At 43.1% G+C, this 18,288-nt stretch overlaps 1 long non-coding RNA gene across 3 annotated transcripts in view; it reads left to right on the top strand.

Annotated features, from left to right (window-relative positions):
• LOC137105469 (uncharacterized) overlaps positions 1 to 18,288 on the top strand; it is a 25,091-nt gene continuing 6,803 nt past the window's right edge. For all 3 annotated transcript variants that reach the window (XR_010911824.1, XR_010911826.1, XR_010911825.1), the window contains exons 1-2: positions 1 to 1,243; positions 17,979 to 18,083. This is a non-coding gene — a long non-coding RNA (uncharacterized lncRNA). The remainder of the gene's footprint in view (positions 1,244 to 17,978; positions 18,084 to 18,288) is intronic.

The raw sequence follows: 18,288 nt of genomic DNA on the forward strand, positions 1-18,288 counted from the left end.
CAGACGAGAAGCCCGTCTGTCTCTTTCACATTCCATTAGTTCCTGGAGCTACATCAGAGGGCAGAGAGAGCACACAGACATTCCTGCAAGACGCAGATGTCAGGATCAAAAGTCAGACAGACTCCTGTACGCAGCAGGGGGAGAAAGAGCGAGAGGAAGAAAAGAGAGGCAGGGAGAGCAAAGGAAGAGAAAGAATTTTTGCTGTGTACGGCTGCATATGTTTGAACATTGTGTTTGTGGAAGCCCAGAAAGCATCATTGGCTCCTTCAACAAATTCCCCAATTTTCTGCAAACAAAGGCCTCATCCACTGTAGTGGGCTTCCATCTACACCTGTAATGCTTTGTGTATTTACCGTTCTCAGGGCTATTGTTGCTATTGTTACTTACTGCTCTCTCGCTGCCAGGCTGATGGGAAACCATGCACCATGCTGCCCACATTGTGTGCCTTGTTTTAGTTATTAAAAGGAACGGGACCAGATGGTGTGTGTGTGTGTGTGTGTAAGTGAGTGAGTGCTCACCATATATTGCTGACATTATGGGGACCAAAACATGTTTACACCCTAATGTTGGGGGGGAAAACACTTTGCTTGCAGGGACCACACTATGTAAAGCATTAAATTTTTTTTCAGTTGTGACTTTGTTTAGGTTTAATCTGCAGGATATGAATATAAGTCAATGTACAGTCCCCACAACTGATGAAAACGTGTGTGTGTGTGTGTGTGTGTGTGTGTGTGTCTCCAGGTCTACACTTTGGCTCCAGGCACTTCCAGAACTGGCACAAGCCCAACTGGGTCATCCATGCAAAGAATCTCTCTTCTCCTCACCAAGAGCGCATCTGTGTAGGCCTTTACATGGGGAGTGTGTGTGTGTGTGCCTGTTTTTTTTTTTTTTATTTGCAAAGATACAGTATGTGTTATAGAAGGTTCTGGGTTGCTTGGCAAATTATGACAGCTCCTCAACAAAACATAAATTCTGTTCTGCATATGTCTGCGTCTCCTGGGTCTCTCACCTCTCTCTGTTTATTTTCCATCTCATTGGTTTTTTTATCTCTTCCCTCGTCTCATCTCTAGCCAGCAGGGCAGCCAGGTGAACGCTCAGTCAAGTGATCAAGTGATGCTATTTTTATGATTTTTTTTATTTTTTTTTCACTAGAGAACTATAAGAAGAGAGAGCAACAGAGGAGGAAATAAAAGAACACCGTGGGATTGGAAAAGGGGCAAAATGAAAACAAGAGGGTGTCAAGGTGGGTAACAGAGAGCTGCAGACATATGTGCAGGGACACCGAAGGTAAAGGCAGATGATGGGAGGGTAAACATTTGCAGCACTGGGATGGAAAAAAGACAGGAAGACACAACCATAGGCCTAGTAGAGTTGTCAAGACAGCAAGGCAGCTGTGGGACTACAGGCTGTCAGGAAACATTGTGTTCCTCCAAGAACAACCCGAGCTTGGCTCACATTTAAGCTGTGATTTTACACACATATCTTTAAAGTAAATATATAAACAATTTTTTGTAGATGCTATAGTATTGATGGTGCAGAGGTTGGAATTCAGATCAGAGCTGCACTACAGATCTTTACCCTATGAAACTGTTCATATCTCAGTGATGAAACAAAGATTAAAATCTGAGAAGCTTGCACTCTGTTTAAAAAAAAAAGGGAAAAAAAAACATCAGCATATTTTTATTTCATGCCTTGTCTCATGTCTGCAGCACTATGCGATGTCTAAACTGTGAATGTTTGTACGTTGGATCCTCTGTTATTGGCTCCTGCCTGTTCTCCCACCTGTCTCACTGCTAATCTCACCCTCCACCAGCTGCCTTTCACATTGTGTAAGAGGCAGAGGGCAGTGATTACGTTAGTCCTCGGAGGGCTGACCAGATCGATACAGAGTCACCGTTCAAGCCAATGCAATCACATCCACTCACTAATGAGAGGGAGAGAAACGGAGAGAAAAGAAAGATGAGAAACCTGGTAAAGCTCTGCGATAGATTTGTCTTTAGAGCTCGAGTTTTTCTATATCAATACTGCTTCATGATTTTGGCATTTACTGTAGCCCGGCTGTGCCAATCTCCCTCTTTCATTTGATTTGTTTCCTATGAGGTGTCTGTTTTCCGTTCCACCTGTCTCCAAATATCCCATTCTCTATCATGGGCTCTTTTATTTGGCTCCCTCTTTCTCTCCCTCGCACATCGCTGTTTAATGACGGTAATTTTCTACCCAGGTCCGAGTGTGAGCTGATGTGGCGAGGCTCTTGGCCCCCCGCTGTTCCTGATGAGGCATGATGGGAAATTACCCAGAGCTCTCTGTTGTCAGATTGTAACTCACTGTTTGGTTGTAATAAGCAGGCAAAACCCCTGCGTGCGTGTTCGCACACACACCCGTGCGCAGACACCTCTGATTGTGAGCATTAATTACACTGTGTGAGATCACGACGGTGACCACAGCTGTGTGGGCCACGCCTTGCTTTCCGGGTCACTTGGGTCATTGGCTCCCTATAACAGCTACAGCACCGTCGCTGTCAGACACAACAGCACATAATGAGAGTTCTCCTCGCTGTGCTTGCTGCTCAGATACCACTGAAATACTTCGTCCATCCATCTATCGCTGCCTTCTGTTCACTTACTTCCCCTTTCCGTCCTGTCATTCCCCACAACACTCCAGGTTGTCGATGATGGCTTGTGTGTGTGTGTGTGTGTGTGTGTGTGTGTTTGTGGCCACCTGCAGTTTATTGACTGACGAGGGGTACAGTGCTCACTGGGGCACCACTGCTGGGTGAGTGGATGGTGGTGGAGAGGGTGGAAGGGAAGCTGCCCCTGTCACTGTGGTGTGTCACCTCTGCTGCAGCGCTGTCACCAACAAATGGAGCTGTAGTGGAACCCTGTAAAGAGAGTCCTGCTGAGGAACTGTTTGAATCAGCTTGGGGCCAGTCGGGGAGTGCGGGTTCTGTTTGATCAACATCTGTGGATGTTTGGGGGGGTGTCTGCTGTCAGGGTAACTACAAATGACCATTCACAGTCAACACAGACAGTGGGTATTTATTATGAGCATTTGTAGGTTTAAGAGGTTTAAGTGCAATTTCGGCCACCCACCCATGAATTGTCTGGATGTGCTTTAAGATGTATAGAAGTACTATCAATTCAATAATATTTAGTTTTTGATGGTGATTTTCTGTTTTCCATTGAATGCCGGATGCAACACGTCTCCATTGTTCATGTGCAGTGTTGATAAAATGCAAATAACACATGTTGAATTTGCATTTTTGACCGTGATTTGCTTCAAACTAGTTTATCACATTTTCCAGGTGGATGTGGAAACAGTGTCAAACTCAAACTGCAGTAAACATTGAGCACGGCACACTGTTTTGCTGCACTTAATTCACCCCGAGGGCTTTTATTTTGTAATAATAGTTTTAATTCCTTGCATTGACGATTCTAATTTTATCGGCGATAGCTTACTCCGGTTGTGTCCTACTTGATTTTTCAGTCCTCAGTTTCTCTAGTGCAGTTAGTATTTTAGAGTCTGTCTCAAGTGTGTGTGTCAGTATGAGCCACAGCACATTCAGGAATTCAGGAATTTGAATTTGTTGCTTGCAGTTATCACTGTTTTTCTTAAAGTTCTCCTGTTTGCTTGAACCTTTGTTTTTTCTAGATGATGCCATTTTGATTTTGTTTTATTTGCAGACTTTCTTAGGAGATTTTCTGTTAAAAGGATTGTCATTGTAAAACCGAATTGCATATTGCTAAAATATGTTTCATGCCAAATGCTTTGCACAGACAATTCAACTCTAAAAAATGATACGATATAATTCCTATCTCTTGATGATAATGTACTAGAAATGCACTAGGCAAGTGATGACCTTGTTGAGAATATTTTAACTCAATGATTTGCCAAATTATGGTAAAACTAGTATGTGATGGAGTCATAGAGAAGCAGATTTTTGGAGGTCTCCTAATTAAAAGCAAAGGATGGATTGTGGAAAAGAAGCTACATTATTTAGAATATTCAGGATATTATGTACTAAACATTCCAACACAGTGATTCTCCACATGGGATCTTTGATCACGTATCTGTAAAATCTGTATCATATGGAGGGCAGAGTAATTACATTTCTCCCCGCAGTGCTGGCTGCCATGCCCAGTGCCTCCTCGCATTGCTGAGGAGGTCCCCCTTTAAGAGAACCTTTAGCTAATGGGTAACAGTCAGCGTTAGCACTATCACAGTGCCGCTGGCTGAATGTGGGCAAAATGGCAAGGCCCAACTAAACTGGTGTGACTGAGAGCAGTCTCAGATGGGGCAAAATCGGTCCGGGCCACACACACACACACAAACACCCAGCAGCCTGGAGCTGACAGTAAATAAAACCAGAGTCCCTCCTTAATTAGCTCTCTGCCTGAGGCTGGAAACACAGAGAAAGTGTGTCAGTGTCTTCCCGTGTTGGACACTAAGCTGCCACCCCATCCCACTGACCTTGCAAGTCACGAAACATGACATGTCCGCACAGTGATTTGCGTGCACATGTGGCCTTTATTAGGTGCACTTTTTATTCAACTTTGATCACATTTTTATTTATTTACTATAATATTTTATCGTCACTAAGCACAAACGGCATCCAGAAAACAATGACTCCTTGTGCAAAGGCAAGGAAAAAATAGATACCGTAGTTAGATATGCACTCTAATAGTATCTAATTAGACCCAGAAGTAGGGTGAATTTAAATTTAGATGAGATTGTCATGAGATATCTAAATTTACTGAGGTGAATATTATAAATGCTGATTAAATTTAACAGTTACAAGGTAATGTCTGTCTCTACCTTTGTGCATCAGTGATGTCTTACTCTAACCTAAGTTCATTATGATTTCAAAATATGAGCTCTCCACTCTGCAGTTTCCCATCAGTTACTGACCCTCATCTTCATTTTTAATTGGAGCATTAAGCACGACAATAATCATTTTAAAATACGTCTTTAGTTTGTTTGGTATCTAGTTAAATATCATTTTTGGTTGATATATAGTTATATTTTGCACATATAGAATGTATGTATGTATGCATGCATGTAAATTTGGAAAAAAAAAACATTTAAGTTTAAATAATGAGTGTAACCCTAGTTATAAGCCAGTTAGTGAGATAAAACCCGTTCCGCTGGAGAAAAGAGGCTCTGATGGCAGTGCACTACTGACCCCTGCTGGTGTGATGTTTCCCAACAGAAATAGGCAAGTGAACACAACATTCAACTAGATTGTTGTTTCCTTGACCTATAAATGTTCTGTTTTTTCAAGAGATACCCTTATTCTAACTTAAATAGCTGATGTTGCATTTACACAATGTAGTCTTTTTCAGTAAGCATAAATCTATACAACCCAACACTGTCAATCTGCAGGATTTACTGTATGTAAAACATTAACTTTGAATATATACTCGTAACCTCATTGGATCATTGATAGATGAAGACATGTATAACATAGTGACATGCAACAAAAGTCCACAACTGGAATCAAAGGAGGAATATGGCAGTTAAACCATCCTTGCGAACGTGCATAGGTGTATTTAATCATACAATTTAATCCTTTAACCTCTACAGCAAAAGATCAATTTAAACAAACCTCCGCAGCAGTTTGTGCGCAAGTGGATAGTGTACATTATTCCTGCCAAACAGGCTTGCGTATCACACATGACTTCCAATAACTGTGGCAGGGGTCTGAAAGAGCAACGGATTTACACCCCATTGCCCATCCGATGTCCCTGAGCCATGGTTCAGAGGGAGGTGGAGAGTGTTTGTAAGTAAGACCTCTTGGGGGGTGAGCAGGTTCAGGAGGTTAAATCCATCTTATGGTGGACAAAGGCTCACTCCAAAAGGAAACTGAAAGAAGTCGTCGCGTTTCAGTTCGTGGCGGGAATAGATTATTTTGAAGGGGACGGCGTGGATTAGTATACTGCTAGAAAGCGTGAAAAACAGTGGGGTTTCTCTTGTGCAGCTTGATAATGTTTAAGAGCGTCTCCTCATGTGACTGCAGAGTGTTGTCCGAGACACGTTGTTGCTAAAAAAGGCCAGCAACTGTACAGTATGATATCAGACAAGCACAGGACACACGTCATTAACAGCGCATGGCAGTGGCCCCCAGGCCGTGGTTGGCTATGAGTGGACTATCAGTTGCCACTGTAAAGAAAGGCCCAATTAAGAGCATTAATTATGCTTCTCTGGCACTAACTCTATCACTCTCTTTTTAGCCTGGAGAGCATTTAAGTCTGAGTCAATGGCCGCATGCTTCCTCTCGTGCTATAATCCGATCTAGTTCAGGAAGTTTGTCATGTTTGGCAGAACTGGACTTTCTGGGATGAGCCGGGAGATCCATACGGACAGGAGAGAGGAGTCGAGCTCCTCCACGGGGTAAGGATGTGAAGTCGCACAGAAAATGTAGTGTGATCACAAAGACAGATTCTACAAGGTTCTCCTAATGCACTGTGAAAAACCTGTGAGGGAGACTGATGCAACATGTTCCACATCAGCACGCCTCACAGCTCGCACAACAGAAAATGCTAAACGGATACAGGCGTAATGTCAATTAGAATTTTATAATACAGTGAAATGAGGAAGCTGTGCAGAATTTCTCTCTCTATACTGATGTTAATTACAGGGAGTGAAATATCTTTTTACTGTTAACATCCCTAAACTGCCTGAGACATGCTCTAATATATAAAGGATTCTTCCAATTTTGAGCATTGGTTCCCATCTGTTAACTAGTTAGTGGCATAATCTGTTTTGCCATCAGACATGGATTAACTTGAAAGTAATTCTTATATCTGTGCAAAATCCTTGTTGATTTCAGAGGGGTGTTTATCTAAAGACAGATGACAGGTTCCCAAAAAATACATCTCTGCGAGAGGTCACATGACAGTCCAATTAAGACCTCATCTCAAATCATGATAGCAGTCATACTGTGCTACATCAGGTTAAGTATACGATGAAATTAAATCTGGTAATATAAGACGAAGATCCACAGAATGTTGTGTAATGTTGTTCCATGGATAATGTGTATTCTGGGCTTAAATAATTGAGATGGTCCGCTTCAGAGTTTTCACGTTCTTTCGGAAAACTGAAACTTTTGGAAGTTTTACTCACCATGCAAGGGTTAACCTGGCATGTCTGTGTCTCACCTGTGCCCGGCAACGTGAGACTTTCAGTGCATTTGGTTTGGAGTTTTTCAGGGGGTCCTGCTTGTCCTGCCAGTTCACTCATCACGTCATCCAACATCAGTATTAATCGTCTTTAAACTCTCATCAACACAAGTATTCAAAATCAGTTTACAGTTTTTGCCAAAACCAGTTGTTTATTGTTGAAAAGTCATGTAATGTGGTTTACTGTGCGCGAACTAGCTCTGGCAAAATGGTGACAGTGTTCAGACGCTTAAAACACTTGTTTCATTTATTTATTAGTGTAATATAATATGATACATGGGTGTCATCATTTTGTACTGTGAAATGGAAATAATCTGTGTAGTTGTGTGATGTTTCAGATAGCAGCATTTTTCTTTTTCTTTTTTTTCTCTTTACTATTTATTTAATAAATCTAATATAATCAGACATAAAACTAGACTAACTCTATCTTCTAACACAAAAGCTTTTCAACCTGTTAAAGGAAACCTACCGTCTGCAGGACGTTTAAGTTTAAAGTAAAGTCCCTTCTGTGATTTATTTAGAACTGTTCCCAATTATTGTCCAATTGTTTCTATACTGTTTCCAAATTCGGAAAGAAACCAGTGTCTTTATTAATAAAGCCGGAACCATGAAGCGGTTTCATCTGCATTCAAGCTAAGGTAGATTTTAACTCTTTCTACTGGAAAGTACAAACATGCTGGAAAGCAATGAAACTTTCAGATCTGCTCATTTTTAAACCCGACCACGTTTCAACTGGCTGAACGTAAAAAAAAAAAAAAAACTTGATTTCTTGATCAGCTCTTAATGTCCGTCCCTTTCCCAACCTGCAGCTTTCCACCCAAGGCACATCTCAGTGATGATGCTGCCCTGAAGTATCCCCAGATCACCAGACCTGCAGTTTTCACGGCCAACGAAACACTAACATGCCCATTGCTCTCACCGATTATCCTCACTATGTACGGTACATTAGAGGACTGTATGATTGGCCAACCCCCTGCCTGCACAATCAACAGAGAGCGTGAATGAATGATCAGCCATTAGCAGGTCGGGTGTGAACTGTGAAAATGGGCTCTCACACCAATGACTGCAGGAGGCCTCCATGTGCTTTAGCCTAGCATCCTGCTAGCTGGACCCCACTTGTTACACGGTGTGGCGGTGCACGAGCTAGCATTAGCCTGCTCTGCCCCATGTAATGCAGTGGAATACAGACTAGTGTAGCGTGCTGAAGCCCAGTCTAGTGAAGTGCTGTGTGCAAGATCATAGTAAGACTCCTTGCTAGCATATGCTTGTGTTTAATGCAGCGACCTGCTTCTGCATGGTGAGTTTACACATATCCTGCAGTGAAGGTAGTGTGTGTATGTGTCTGTGCAATATCAGTAATCAGTGTACCTCAAACAGGCTGAGTATAACTAGGCCCGGTCCGGTGAGAGTGCTGTAGACTAGCTCTCTGCAAGTGTTTCCGCTGTCCTATGTGTCTGAGTGGTCATGGATGCTAAAATTGGAGTCTCTGCCATCAGATGTCACCCAGATACAGTAGGTAAGGCCCCCAAAAGGTTACCATAGCAAGGAGAGGTGTGCGTCTGTTTGTGCCTTCTGTGGGAAAATGTTGGTTTGTCTATTATTGCACCTATAACCTCCTGTAAAATGCGTGTGTGTGTGTGTGTGGGTGCATGTGCAACCGATAGTTTAATGCATTTCTGATATATGTGCTGTGCATGGAAGAGACTCCAAGAGAGGTGGGGAAAAGGAGAAATCCGTTATCTGCTACAGAAAGGTTTCAGCCTCTGAGAAGGTGTGTGTGTGTGTGTGTGTGTGTGTGTGTGTGTGCATGCTTCAGGCTGTGTTAGTGTGGTCTCTGTGGATAGGAAGCTATTAGAGCTGCCAGCATGAAGGTAGCAGCATGCCGAAGGTCAAAGAAAGATTTCAAATGGATAAGGGGCAAAAAACATCTGAGGAACTACAGTTAAGGGATCCTCTGTTGAAATTTGGGGAGGTAAAAGGAAAAATGACACAAAGTAATAAAGAGATAAGTTGATGAGGAAGTTGAGACGTCTTCCTACACCAGCTCTGCAGGAGGTTGTTCATTATTTCAGTGATTTCTCTCTTGACCTTATTTGCCTTAAAATCTTAAAATCTTAGAATAAGTTCGAATATAAGTTTTCTATTAGTTTCTCTGGTGTATATCTTGGCTCAGTGAGATGTGCAAGACTTAATAATTCCGGTTAGTGATGAAGGAGATGAAATTTCAACATGCTAGAGCCAAAGATGGCACATTAGTCACATCAGAGAAACCAAGATACTTCTGATCACGGACCATTTTCTTCTTTATAGAGTTTGACAGCGTTGAGGTGCAGGAATGAGACAAGTGAGAGAGTGTGATCGGTGTTTCAACCTCATGCTTATTTGGTTTTTCCACTTTCACACCCCAGTCTAATTTCACAGTACAGAATACTGGCGACATGACGGCTCATCGTACTCCCTCGAGTCAGTGGACCAGAGTGGACCCGAGGCAACTGACTGAGCCCACGGCTCACCAATATCAGCTCGACATGCAGACGCCTGCATGTGCGTGGTTAATTTGGTTGTTATTGTCACTTATGTGTCCCAATGGAGCAGAGTTGGTTCGTGGGCCAGGTTTTAGTTCCACTCACTGGTCTAAATGCACACATTGTTGCTGATGTGAGGTCCCTGTGGGCTGCTCCCCTCCTGATGTGTGAAAACCTTATCCAAAACGGACTGTATTAGTTTGGTTTTACTTTATCTGACTGACGGAGATGGCAAGGTCAGGGCGAGCGTTTTGGGTTGGCTTGGGCTTGCGTCCACTTACGGTTACATTTCTTTAATCAGAATGATACTTGTTGATTTATCTTTTAATGCAGAAAACACACACACACACACACAAACAATCTACAATGAATACTTTTTTTGACATTAGAATGAATCAGCTAATTGCATAGGGGACTAAGTAAACACAACTTCACAAAGAGACTTTTTGTTTTGTTTGAGATTTTATCATTTGTTTTCTTCATGATGCAGTACACTATCCGTAGCTGATGTATGACACACATGAAACCTCCGATTTCCCAGTCAAGTGGCACTATCTGTTCTAGTGCTGTTACTTAAACCATGACCTCTCTGTTCCCTGCCACTGAACAGCCTAAGGACCTTGATTTGATGGTCCTTAGACACGTCACGTCACAGTTCTTACCCTCTGTCCAACAGAAACACACATTTTATTATCGCTCCAAGTCACTTGACACTTTTTTGGGGGAAATTACAGCATCCAAAGTTATTCCACGCACTAACATCGCACCTCCTCCAGCCCAAAGTCCTAATTGGCTCATCTCTGGGATGTGGTCAGTGGGTGTGTGATATGGACACTGTGTGCAGAGTCACTAAATAATGAGTAAGCTTTAAAGCCAATAATGATTGAGCTTTACTATTAATCTCTCACACTGGGGATTTGTAGATTAGTGTCGCTTCTCGATCTCATATCTTCGTTCTTTGATATGGCATCATAGACGCCGTTGGCCTGATCCTCGTGCAGGCCCGGAGTCATGATAATGAGGAACAGGATGGGTGCAGCAAGGGACCGTTAGAAAAATGCTGGATGCATGTGCTGTAAAGTGTAAACTCTCTTAACGGATTCACCTGATTTGTGCCAGTTTATGCCCTGATGTGCTCAGATGCCTTAGATACTGAGCACCCAGCCTCATTCTAAGATCTAATTCAATTGACCTGAAGATGTAAACGCGTGTATGTGAATATAAGAGGCCCAATTAGGGCTGCAGCCACACTGAGCTGCACTGATTTGTGGTACCACGAGGATAATCACTGCAGAGTCCCAAATGTATTTGCGACATTAGCAAGGCAGTGGCGAGTTGTGTAGTTTCGTGTCAGAGAGGGAGGCAAAAAGAGAGAGAAAAAGAGTGGGGGGGCTCATTGTACACCCACCTAGTGTCCCATGCTTACTTGGGTGTAATGACCCATCAATGGTGACATCTTGTTTCATCAACTTCTGCTTCTCTTCACTTGTCTGTCGGGGCCTGGTCTCTCTGTTTCTTCTGCCCTTTTCCCCTCCTGCCTCTTGAAATCCATCTTCCTCTCTCATGTTTTCCAGGCCTGTCCTTCGGTAAACTCCCTGTGTGTCTCTGCCAGATGTAAAGAGGACACCCAGGGGGTTCACAGCTGTAATCAATCATAGTTTTCAATACAGTTTGCCCGAATCATTATTTTGACAAATGATTATGTTTAATAATTTTTTAAGCTAGAGCCGTTCATTGACTGAACAGAAATTTATCAGAAACGTTTTTGATTTCTCAGCGATAGTTTAGGCAAGAATGTGAAGAAAACTCACTGGCTGCAGTTTGTCAAATGTTAACTATCAGCTGGTTTCTTAGTATTATGTGGTAGTAAATTCAAGCTCAAGGTATTTTTCATCTGATATTTATAGACTGAATTAATCTAGAAAAGAATCATTTCATCAGTCATTAATGAGAATGATTGTTCCTTGTAGCAGAATACAATTACAACCATCACCATTTCATAATCAATTTTAACATATTTATTTATTATATTGTGTATGGCTTTTTAAACATGTACAGTGAGTTTATGATACAACTTTAATGATTTAAAAAAGCTAAGAAATAAGTATACAGACATAGAGTTGGTGTGAACTGCTATAAAGGCATAAACTGAAAGTGTGTGTGTGTTTGTGAGAAGAAGCAGGGGGCCCAGCTGACAAGGCCTCTCACTGGGACACTGGCAGGCCTAACTCGCCGCAGGCCCAGCTCTCAGCTCCACCTCTGACAGGCTTCATACTTATTGTTCAATGACATTCGATGTTTTCCTTCAGTTTGCTGTAAGATTGATTTCCCAGATACGTTTGAAATATCTCCAGAGCCCTAGAGCAGGGTGACTGGCACAGTGGCACAGAGGGAGAGAGAGAGAGAGGGGGAGAGGGAGAAGGAGAGGTGGTGCAGTGGAGGAGGAGAAGAGGAGGAGATGGTGCGTTCAGGGCAAAGGAAAAGTAAATATTGCAGAATCACTCACTTGTTCATCACTGTTGCATTTAGTTAATCAGTTCATTAATTACTACATCCATAATTAAAATGTCCATATACAATCAAATTCCACACACCAGGTTAAAATTACTCACAGATCTTTCTTGTTACAATGAAAAAGTGATGATGTTGCAGACTAATACCAGCATCTGTCAGGCAGTGGAAAATGTGTGAAAATGATGGAAGGACAAAAACAGTGTTTTCATCCAACTAATAGACCAACACCCAAAGGTTTAAATGCACGTAAATGACAGAAATGTTGCAACTCATTGGTCATTTAAAGGCCAGCTTGGGCAAATTAATCCTACTTTCTACAATCCCCATACGGACACACAAGCTAACAATGATTAACCAACTCCTCTGAGAATCGCCTGGATCACCGTAACTACAGTGTTCTGAAGTGAGCCAGAGACCAGTGCGTCAACACATTTTCAGTTTTTAACAAATAAACTAATCCTAGCTGCCGTTCAGTGCCTTCATACAGGCACTAAACATATAAGTTTACTGCCTGTATGAAGATTTTTTTCTGAAGTTATCCATTAATATTTTGTTGCTTAGTAAATTACATTTCGCTGATAATTGGATTCCCAGCTTATGCTGAACCTTCAGCCTCATAATCTGGTAAAGTAGGACTTAACAGTTAATTTTCTGTCACATCAGTAGATTGCGCAAAGATGCAATTTAAACATATATATAAAATATAATTTTATATATATTTTTTTTAAGAACCCCAGATTCCAGTGGATCAGCTATTGTAGGTCACTTACCGGCTGGCTGGCATCACTGGCCAAAATGCTTGTTAAGGGATTCTACAACAATGCAAAAAAAACTATTAATCCGACAATGTCAAAGTTTATACTGTAGGTTTATAGTTTATTGTGATGTGACCAAGGCCACATATTGAATAAGCATTGTTGTAGATACATTAACTAAGACCATCTTTAATAATTCTGGGGGGAAATGGAACCCAGTGACAAGCCCAAACCTATACTGACCATGAAAATTGCACTTTGATGAATCTCCTGTATCGGTCAGCCGTAGAGTGACGATTGTGTGAATGCTGATCTAAAATGCATGACCCATTGAGGCCTGACAGTCCCTTGTGTGACTCTTGTTCATCTCTTTTCCTGATTTGTTTATCATAGTAGGACTCAGCCTCAACCTCCCTGTTGTGAAAATGCATCCTTGGTGCATATTACATCATGTCACATCTTGTCACTGAGCATTTGAGTACATTTACTGCTTTGTTTTCTCAGAAACAGGAAGGGAGCGGGGGGGCAGAGATCTACAGTTTTAAACTCTTTAATGCAATTTAACAATGCCACATATTCTCTTCACGTTTCATTGGGGTCCTTTACGTGTGAAATTGCAGAGGCTTGCGTAGCCAGAGCGACACGGCGCAGCGGAGGCTGGGTCACACCAAAGCGCCAGATGTAGGAGGGAGAGCGAAATTAATTGCTACACATTGTTCAGTGGGTGTGTGCGCACCTTCAGTGAATTAACCGCTCTCAGGGTGTGACTGTTTGAATAACAGGAATTAGGTACGAAGCCTCTCACTCACAGCTGAAGCCAACTAAAGGCATTGCATCCAATTAGCGTACGTGGCCTAAAATTCACATGCTTTACTTGTGGTTTGTTAGTGCGTAAAGAAGGAAAACATTTTCACGAGCAACGCAGCCCCACGTAGTTGCCTTTGTCTGTTGTCAGTGTCTGCAGTTACACGACACCGCTTTGAACTCCTATTTCGGTTTTCACATCTTTCAAGACAAGAATTTCATTAGAAGACAATAAGATATTTTGGGAATCATTAAAGGCCAACCGCTTCATTCAAGTGACATATTTGGATAGACAGTTTCAATAGCGATAACCTGAAAGCTATGAATTAGGTGAAAATGGCAAACCAATTAGAGGGACTGTCAGTTTGAGCCCATTAATGTGGATCCTGTCTTTTCAGCCTCGTATTGCTATCAGATTAGACTTCACAATGAGGTTGGGAGCAGAGGTAATGCACATTAATGACAGTTGGATGGCAGGCATCAGGAGCATATGGAGCTCTCCTATGGCCGTTACCACATTCATACCATCCCTTCACCCATATGGACGATGACAAGAAAACCAAATCCATTGATGATCCTGTGATTTCTAAGTAATACAGCTTTTTGTTACATTGGATCTACTTTCGTTTTAAGGTGATGTGATTGTATAACTGCTAAATTTTATAATCTTAAGAAGTATTGGGAGTAGTCGTACATGAGTGTGTTGCTCTGAGGGAGCTCATAGTGACCCTAACCCTCCCTGCCAGCATCGTCTGCATCAGAGGTGGTGCGCCCACCCCTCAACGTGACCCCAGCAGAGTCTCGGCCATGCAGAGAACAGAGAGCACCTCTTCCCTCCACCTGCCCCCTCCTGTCCCTGTATATTCCTGGGCAATAGGAGGGTGTAGGGGGCTGGTCTGATGGAGAGGTGGTGGGTGATGGAGGGATGGGGGAGGTTGTGCTGTTGGGAGTGGTGTGGTGTGGGGTGGGGTTGGAGGGGCACTCTGCACCCCCTGGGGCTGCCCGCTGGAGCGAGGTGACCCAGCTTGTCGCTCGGTGACCTGTGAGAGGGACATTATGAAGTGTGAGTGGCTGTCACCCTAACCGCTCGTGACAGCACGGCTCCCAGCACAGCTGTGCCAGCCTGCCCCAGCCAGAGACCCAGGGCCCACAGAGGAGAGGCGGGAGAGAAAGGCTGCTTTGGGGAAGGTGCAGGCTTGGGTATGGTGATCACAGAGTGTCCGTGGTGTTGCAGGAGATGGGGAGTAGAAGAAGAGAGAGGAGGTGAGAACGTTCAGATCCTTTGCTCATACTGGTGTAATGACTTCCCCATTGATTCTGGTGCTTTAAGGGAGAGTCCTGCAGCTCTGCAATGTCAAAGCCAGCACAGTTGGGCTTTGAGCTACTCGAGAGCATGGGGATGTAACAGCAGAGGTGTAAGGGACCAGCTGGTATCCTTTAAGTCAGCAGTATATAAACTATATGTGACAACTACTGTATATGCACCAAAATAACTTTCTAACTGATCTGAAATCAGTTTCCCTGCTCAGTTGGTATCTGTCCTCCATGTCTGTAATTTCTTCAGCGTGTCGGTTATTCACATTCAAATGTTCTGGTTCCATAAAAAAAAAAAATTAAACATCCATGGCAGTGTGTGTCCTGTCACTGTCTCATTGACGGGTCATAAAGAACCTCAGGAGGATTTTGTTCTCGCCCTGCAAATCTCCCATTAAGACTTAAGTGACAGGGTCACAGACCTTTGACATGTGTCCTGTTGTTTGTCACCTTGTTAAACTCATTAAGTTGTGAACTGACTCGAATGATGAGTCCTGGTGTCTAAATCCATGATTAGGGTCTTTAAGCTACAGTTTCTTTTTTGGGTGACGTGGCTGTTGTTGTATCACAATGGTAGGAATTCACCAGTGTAGTATAAACCTAGGGTCAGATGCTTTTTTTTTTTTTCCTGCATATCTGTCCATTTGTGGTCGGCAACCACACGTGACAGACGACACAAACTGTAGGAGATGTGCTGTGAACCATTTATAGAAATAGTTTTGCATTGAATTGATCTGAGCATGTAGGGCGATCTGGAAGTGGCCCGTGCTTGTGTGATTCCACTGTGATTCCACCAGTTACATATGGAAGCAGCGACTAAAAGAACACGCCTTTAAAACAGCCGTGTGGGAAAAAGTTACACAGCGCGGTGTCAATGTCTGACATTGTACACTGCAACTAGCTTACTTGCTGGTGACTGAGCACACACTGATTTCCTTAAGCAGGTCTCTAATTCCCCTAATCACTGTACATTGCAAAAAGTGTCATTTACACATGGATGAGCAAACCAAGAAACACGGAGCCTGACTCTTCTTGGGACGTTCTTATGCACCGAATGAGCCTATGAGCTTTACTGTACTTTCTTTTTCTTTTTCTTTTTCAGCCTTAGTTAGAAAAATGTATCTTCAACTTCTTTATGCAGACAGAACTGGACAAAATGGAAAAACATTTTGGCAACAACAAAACGAAATTGTCTCTGAATTTTATTCCTGCTTCTGTCGCATTGCAAATTGCATCTGCAGTTGTTGGCTTTTCTTTTCATGGTAAAATGCCTGTAATGTAGCCAGGAGTCACGTTAGTAGTAGTTAGTAAGTATAGTAAAAAATGTAACAAAAGTTCTAATTTTGCTTTCATCACATTCAGTCTCTTTATAACTTTACATGTATGTTTATATCTAATCCTCACCACTTTAGTCCACACCCCCCTCTCTCTCTCTCCCTCTCCTCCCGTGTCCCTCTGTCACGGCTGACCTGCATCCTGCCTCTGCAGGGCCACTCCTGGTAGCGCCCAGCTGGCACACTGTGAATCGGCTGGGCAGAGGCAGGAGGCCGTGCCAGCTCTACTGGTGCAGAAGGGGGCACACCAGGCAGACGGGCCCAGTGTCGTCGTCAGCAGCAGCAGCAGCGTGCTGTCCCCCGGCTGCCACGTTCACAATACACACACATGCTTGTGTACAGTATCTACTGCTGCAACCCAAACGCATGCACACCAGCATCAGTGGACTAATGCCAAATAGGTTTGGTCCGACTGGGACCTAGTTAACTGGGACAAAACATTTGTTTGCACACTAGACAAGTGCAAACAGAGCCACAGACTCATTGAGCCTTCTCACACGGGAAGAGATCGGGGCAATGCTGTGCCTGTAGGTCTCCTGCCTGTGGTTCCCCCTTCATGTCTTCAGCCCTGGGTATTTCTCTTCTCCCTCTGTCTGTCAGTCAGACTTGACCTTCTTCTAGCAGCATGTTCATTAACCCAAGTAAAACCTCGCTGCCCTGACATCAGACCATCAGTAATTAAGAGCAGCAGGGAGAGGACACATTGCACCTAGACTTAAATCATTTTAAAAGTAGCGAACGCATGAGGCTGGAATTTAAATGTTGTGAAACACACAAACTAATGCAACCACAATGTGATTTATACTGTAAGTGGCACGAGGTTTGCCATAATGTGGGACTTATTAACTTGGACATGTCTTCAGAGGAGGAGGAACCTGCTGATTTGCATACTTTGCGCATATCAGCATCTTCAGTATTCAGCCAAACATCCTTATTTACGTTTGTGTGTGTGTGGGTGTGTGGGTGTGTGTGTGTGTGTGTGTTTTGACCTCCTTCACACAGAGAGACCCCCAATTGTGCTCCAATAGCCAGCCGAGCTCAGTGAAGCACAACCTATATGCTCACTGGCATTTCACGCACCCAAACGTGTGCATGTAAACACACATGAATATTATTTCTCCAGCTGGGGTCCCGTACGACACACACACACGCGCGTGCGCGCACACATGCAGACATCCATTAGAAATGGAAATAATATTTGAATCTGCTAATGTACACCTTGGCATAGCACGTCTCTGTGGCAGAAAACCCTTCAGCAACATCTCCACTGTCATCTGTCCAACTCTGGCTTCTCTCTGCAGGTCAGCCCACCCTCTGCCATCCCCAGGATTTGAGGCACACTTCCGCCATAAAAGTTGTACACCACTACCTTTGATAATCAAGATGGAAACTAATTGAGCTCACCCATGCAGAAGATGCTCTCGCCTTTTTGCGCACACACACACTCTTGGAGATGTGGGCCTATACTGTTTCAACTCATCCAACTGTGAGATTCTCCTTTCCCCTTTCCAGTCCTGCCATCATCTCACTAATGGTGTTTCTATCTCTTCTCCATAGGAGGTAAATGAAGCTTTTAAGCAGGGCGGAGGGAAGGGGGACCACTGAAAAGATTAATTGACTTTCTGCAGAGCTTCACTTATCCTCCACTGGCACCTTTGACTTGTGAGTGTATTTGTGTTTGGGTTACATGATTATATCAGCATTATTGCAGGCATTTGTAGTTTGTTGAAAACTGTGTCAGGAAATATCAAACTGTGTCTCATCAAGCATTTCATCCACAGTGGCTGCTTGGTACCTTTATGCAATTAGTACAACTCTTGGTGGTATTCTTGGTCAAATATTTTGCAATTATTAATGCAGTAAAGGA

Source organism: Channa argus, chromosome 2 (assembly GCF_033026475.1).
Source record: "Channa argus isolate prfri chromosome 2, Channa argus male v1.0, whole genome shotgun sequence".
NCBI lineage: Eukaryota > Metazoa > Chordata > Actinopteri > Anabantiformes > Channidae > Channa > Channa argus.